General features: G+C 45.0%; 1 protein-coding gene across 1 annotated transcript in view; it reads left to right on the forward strand.

Annotated features, from left to right (window-relative positions):
* BSPRY (B-box and SPRY domain containing) overlaps positions 1–6,000 on the forward strand; it is a 34,538-nt gene that overhangs the window by 5,427 nt on the left and 23,111 nt on the right. The window lies entirely within an intron of this gene.

Consider the following 6,000-nt stretch of genomic DNA (forward strand, 5'->3'; position numbering starts at 1 on the left):
TTCTTCCTCTTTTCTCTCTGAGTACTGGGCACCACCATTCATCAATCACGGCAAGCCAAGGATCTAGGAGTCATTTGTAACTTCACCCTCTCCTCTTTGTTCCAGAACAAACCCCAAGACCTCTCAATTCTGACTCCAAAATATCCTAAAAATAAAAATCTCTCCACTTCTCTCTATCCACCGCCCTGGTTCAGGCCAACATCACCCCAGCGTGTAATGGATCTAAATGGCCACAAATTTGTTGTAGCTTCTCCTATCAGAGCTGGCCTTGTAACTTCTTTTGACCAATATAATGTGGTGGAAGTGACATTGTGTTACTTTTGAATTTAAGCCTCGAAAGTTCTAGTAGCTTCTGCTCTCACCTTGGAACACTGCCGCCATGGGAAGAAGCCCAGGCAAGCCTGTTTAAGACACATGGCCCAACCAATAGGTAGCACCGAATGCCAGACATATGGCATTTTAGACCATCCAGCCCCAGCTGAGCAATCAGATGACTGCGACCCCAGGAGTAACCATCAGAAAAACAGCCCAGCTGAGCTCAGCCCAGCCCAATTTGCCAACCCACAGAAATGTGAGCAAATAAACAGTTGCCATTTTAAGCCACTAAGCTTTGGGATGGTTTCTTATACACAACAGATAGCTAATATCCAAATTCCTTCATTAGGTCTGTAAGGTTTGGTATATACCTTTTGAGCCTCATCTTCCACCTCTACCACCCATACTATATGCTACGATGGTCGAAACTGCTTGCAGCTCCTTGGCTCTTCAGCTGTCACCTGTGAATCCTTGCATGGTTGTTCCCTCTGCCTAGGGCTCCTTACTTCCCTCACCTATCTCTGCCTAACTATTTATCCTCAGCTTACAGACCATCTCCCTCTCTACCCTCAAGTCTTGCCTACCATTCCTGTCTTCCCCCAGACTGAGTTAGCCATCTTTCCTTTCGTGCTTACAAAGACCACACACTTTCCCCAGCCTAGCATAATTTCTCATTTGCTTGTTTTTCTCACGTGACTGGGAGTTCTGTGTGGGCAGTGACTGATTGATTACACCTGGATCTATTGCTGGTGTCTAACCCGGGGTCTAGCACAGCGCTGCAATAAAACATTCCAAGATGATGTCGGTGCCCTGTAACTGCACTGTCCAGTACCTGGCCCCAAGCCACCTGTGGCTACTGAGCACCTGAAATGTGGCTAGTGCAACTAAAGAACTGGTTTTTAAGTTGTATTCAATTTTAACTTTAAGTAGCCATATGTGGCTAGTGGCTATGGTATTGGACAGTGCAGTTCTAACACATAGTAGATGCTCACTGAGTATTTTTGGCACGGTTGTATTTTTTTCTTCTCTTCCTTTTTTTTTTTTCTTTTTAAACAACCACTTCTGGTCACTATGTTCACTTCTCACCCTCCAAATACTGATGCATATAAGGATGGAGGTGATCCTCCATGATGTTAAGATTTCTTTCCCCTGGTTGTATTTTTTTTCTTTCTTTTTTTAATCATTGAGTATTTCTGAATAAAAAATGAAAGAGGGGGACAGTCATGGACAGCCGATTAGGACACAAGATGGAATGCTGTGGGTGTAAGCAACATAAGCTCACATACCCCCTCCTTCCCCTACACCTTTCATCCCCTCAGCTTAACTCTACCAGTGCCTCTAACTCTGCCTTGTATAAATATAATCCTAGTTCTTGGCTTTTTACTGCCTGAGCTGGTTATTCTCTCCTGGACTTGCCCAGTTTGATATTGTCTCTCCTCTGAAGTGGGCTGGTCCTGAGAGCCTTCCGGAGACAAGATCTGGTCTCATCCGGTCCCTTCTGGATCTGCTCTGGCCAGAGCAGAGAGGACTCTCTCTCCTCAGGGGCCTGGACTTCACCACATGTGGTCTGAGGCTGTCTGCACTGGCAGGCTGCCGAGTGCCTCTTAAAGGTGACAGCTGAGGCCGGTTGTGCTGTGAATACATCACAGGAGAAAAGAAGTCACAGTGTTGAGAGTCTTTTTGCCACTGCTGGAAACCATGCAGACCCCAGTCACATGATTTCCAGCCCTGACACCAGAGACACGCAGGCAGACAAGGGCTGGGTCTGCCATTAAAGAGCAGGCCTGCGGGAGAGTAAAGGCCGGGAATTGTCCTTTCCAATAGACTTTCCCAAATGTTCACTACTAAAAAGTTAAAAAAAAAAAAAAAGACCAAAACCAAATGTCATAAGCAAGTGAAAAGTCAGATTATAGAGCAGAATGTACAGATAATCCCAATTTTTAAAAAATAAATACGTTCTGGACTTCCCTGGTAGTGCAGTGGATAGGAATCCGCCTGCCAATGCAGGGGACACAGGGTTCGATCCCTGGTCCAGGAAGATCTCACATGCAGCAGAGCAACTAAGCCCGTGCACCACAACTACTGAGCCTGAGCTCTAGAGCCTGTGAGCCACAACTACTGAGCCCACGTGCTGCAACTACTGAAGACTGCGCTTAGAGCCCATGTTCTGCAACAAGAGAAGCCACGGCAAGGAGAAGCCCACGCACTGCAAAGAAGAGTAGTCCCTGCTCACCACAACTAGAGAAAGCCCACTCACAGCAACAAAGACCCAATGCAGCCCAAAATCAAATAAATAAATAAATAAATAAATAAATACGTTCCCACCTATGTCATATAGTAGGAGCTAATGAATATTTTATCATGTGTGAGGATCTGTAAATATACTGGTAGCACCGTTTCAGAATGTAAATTGTGTACAGTTCTTTGGTGAAGGGAGAGAGCAGAGTTCATGGTATAAAAGGAAATTTTGCCCTTGCTTGTCCCTCTGTTTGGAAAGCTCCTTCCCCAGATATTCTCACAGTTTGCTTGCTGTCTTTATCTAGGGCACAGTTCCAGTGCCACACCTTCAAGAGACCTCCTCCATCATCCTTTCTAGATCAGCGCCTCCATCAAGCCCTCCTTCCTATATCACGTGAGTCTTTTTCGTAGCTCTTATCACTTAACAACATTATATTACATATCCATGTGTTTTATTTGTCCTGGAGAGTAGACTTTGTTCTTCTTTACTATTGTATCCTCAGTGTCTTAAATATGGCCTGGCACATAGGTAGATGCTCAATAAATCTGTTGAATGACTAAAATGTAACAAAGGTGTCCATTCTTCTCTGTCCCCTGCTCACTGTGTCCTGTCTAGGCAAGCCCTAAAGTTCAAATTCAGCCCTCCCCCTCCCACCAAGGCACCAGAGGTCACCTTAGAGCAGCAGCTTTCAAACATCTTTGATCATGACCCTCAGTATGAAATATATATTCAATCCCCAGTGCTCAGTGAAAAAACCAAAAAACCCTTACTATGAGCAATGTTTTCTTCTTCCTTTCATTCTTTTCTTTCCTTTCTTTCTTTTTCTTTCTTTCTTTCTTTCTTTCTTTCTTTCTTTCTTTCTTTCTTTCTTTCCTTCTTTCTTTCTTTCTTTCTTCCTTCCTTCCTTCCTTCTTTCCTTCCTCCCTTCTTTCTCTTTCTCTCTTTCTTTTTCTCTTTTTTTAAAAATAAATTATATTTTATTTTTGGCTGTGTTGGTTCTTCATTGCAGCGAGTGGAGGCTACTCTTCGTTGCAGTGCGCAGGCTTCTTATTGCGGTGGCTTCTCTTGTTGCAGAGCACGGGTTCTAGGCGTGAAGGCTTCAATAGTTGTGGTGTGCCGGCTCAGTAGTTGTGGCGCATGGGGTTAGTTGCTCCGCAGCACGTGGGATCTTCCCGGACCAGGGCTCAAACCCAAGTGCCCTGCATTGGCAGGCGGATTCTTAACCACTGTGCCACCAGGGAAGTCCTCTTCTTTTTCTTTCTTGTCTCCACCGTCTTAGGGCAGTGTTTCTAGGAGCAGCCAGAAGGCACATTTGTCGCCTAGTCTCAGCACAACTGCCACAAATGCAGATTCCTGGGTCCATGACAGACTTGTGAATGAGAATCTTACTGGGAAGTCTGTATGCTTAACTCCCCCTCTCCCCTGACCACTCCAGGTGATTCTGAAGCCTGACAAAGCTTGAGAGCCACCACTTGGGGATTTATGAGTATCCTGAGACTTCCTATGGGGACATATGTTGGGCGGGGCCTGATACACATTAAGGGAAGGAGCTGATCTTCCAGTTCCAGTCTAACTCAGCCCCTGAGTGCTGGAACACATGCTTCTAATTTTATGAAAGTAAATCCATTCCCACCTAAGCCCTTTTCACTGTCTAGTCCCTCTGCCTGGGAGCACTTCCGGGGATTTTGTCCCTGCTTTCCTGCCTCCAGTCCTCCTAGGGCTACCACAGCTCTAAGGCCACACCCAATGAAGGGGCCCCACTTTCCCCAAGGACCTTAACCCCTTCTTCTCCCCCTGCTCTCCCCAGTCTCTTTTCCCTCCACACAAAATCACCTATTTTATGTTTAATAGCCCTCCGCTGCTTCAGCCCTTAGAATAACAACAAAAAATTCTAGCCACAATGTCTATGGTGGCTCATTTCCATCTCCATCCCCAGATGAGGGCAACACTGTTACAAGGACTTCACCCTTCCACTGGGATGCACTAGAAACTTCTTTTCATGCCAGGAACACTGCACCCCCTTAGCCGAAGAATCTTACACAATTTTCATCCTGAAAACTTGCTACAAGTATATTTACAGATCCTTACATGTATAATAAAACTTTTATTAGCCCCTAGGATATGCCATACACCCAAGCTAAGCACTTTGCAGATAAGAGCCCGTTTAATTCTTGAAGCAGCTCTCAGGGATAGATACTATTATCACCCCCATTTTAGAGATGAGGAAACTGAAGCACTAAATAATCTGACCAAGTTCCCATAACTGTAAGTGGTGTGATCTGGGGCTGAAGCTGTAGGCGCTGAGAGAAGGGAAGGATTCTCTTCTCTTTGTAGAGCTGTTGCTTAGAGGGGCCTCGGGGTTGAGGTGCCTGACCCCCAGCATGCCGCAGGATGTAGTGATATGTTTCTTTAGCATTTCATTCTTACAAGTGTCCAGTTTCTGAACTCAGAATACCCTCTGTCACCCGAGGCCTGGCCCCTTCTCCCTTTGGCTGAGTTCTCTCCTCAGCCCTCTGCCAAGACCTCCTAAAGTGGAGGTTGGGGGCTGGGGAGCTGCACTCTCCCTGTATACCCAGGCAGACTGGTCTGGATCCCTCGCAAAGGGTTCTTTCTGGCTTTAGATTCCTTTATCAAATCCTAAGAAAAAAAGCCCCAGGACAGCTCAGGTATTATTAGCAGTAGTTCCTTCTGGGGATGGGTTTTTCATCCATGTGCTTATTTGCACATTCTATTTTCTTCAGTAAAGATGCATTACTTTTTTCAATACTAGTTTAAAAACTTTTTTCAAATTAAGAAAACTTGGATGTAAATACTTTGGGGAAATCAGCCTAACACAGATGTTCCTCCTTGGGCCTTGATATGCAATTTAAAAGGTATGAATCACATTACCACAAGTCAAACTGCCTGAGTTCCAATCGCACTACTACCAAATAGTAACTGTGACCCGCCCCCCACCGCCGGCAAGATCCTAAATCCTCATAAAAATGGGGATCATAGTAGTACTTTCCTTGTACTATTAGCAGACTCTTAGCACTTGCAGCCACTGTCTGAGCTCCAGATACTCTTTTGTGTTTTAGTTCATTTAATCCTCAGCACAAGTCTGTGAGGTAGTTACCCACATAATGCCCGTTTTGCAAGTGAGACACTGGAGGGTACTGAGCCAGTAAGCAGCTAAATGGGATTTGAGCTCACACAGTCTGACACCAGAACCTAGCTTTAAACAACTTGTTTAAAGTTGCCTGTCGAAAGGAGCTGTTGTATTACATGATGGAATGCTTGTAAAGCGCGTCGCAAAATCCTGGCACTTAATAAGTGCTCAATTAATGGTGCTCAGTTTCCTACAATCACATAATATTTTGTGTTTTATGTTTATTATAAAACAAACACACACAAAACGCGATTTAATTCAGCAAAAAATCTAAAAGACTGCTGAAGCGGGCGGGGTC

Source organism: Neophocaena asiaeorientalis, unplaced genomic scaffold, assembly GCF_003031525.2.
Source record: "Neophocaena asiaeorientalis asiaeorientalis breed wild unplaced genomic scaffold, Neophocaena_asiaeorientalis_V1.1 scaffold78, whole genome shotgun sequence".
Lineage (NCBI taxonomy): Eukaryota > Metazoa > Chordata > Mammalia > Artiodactyla > Phocoenidae > Neophocaena > Neophocaena asiaeorientalis.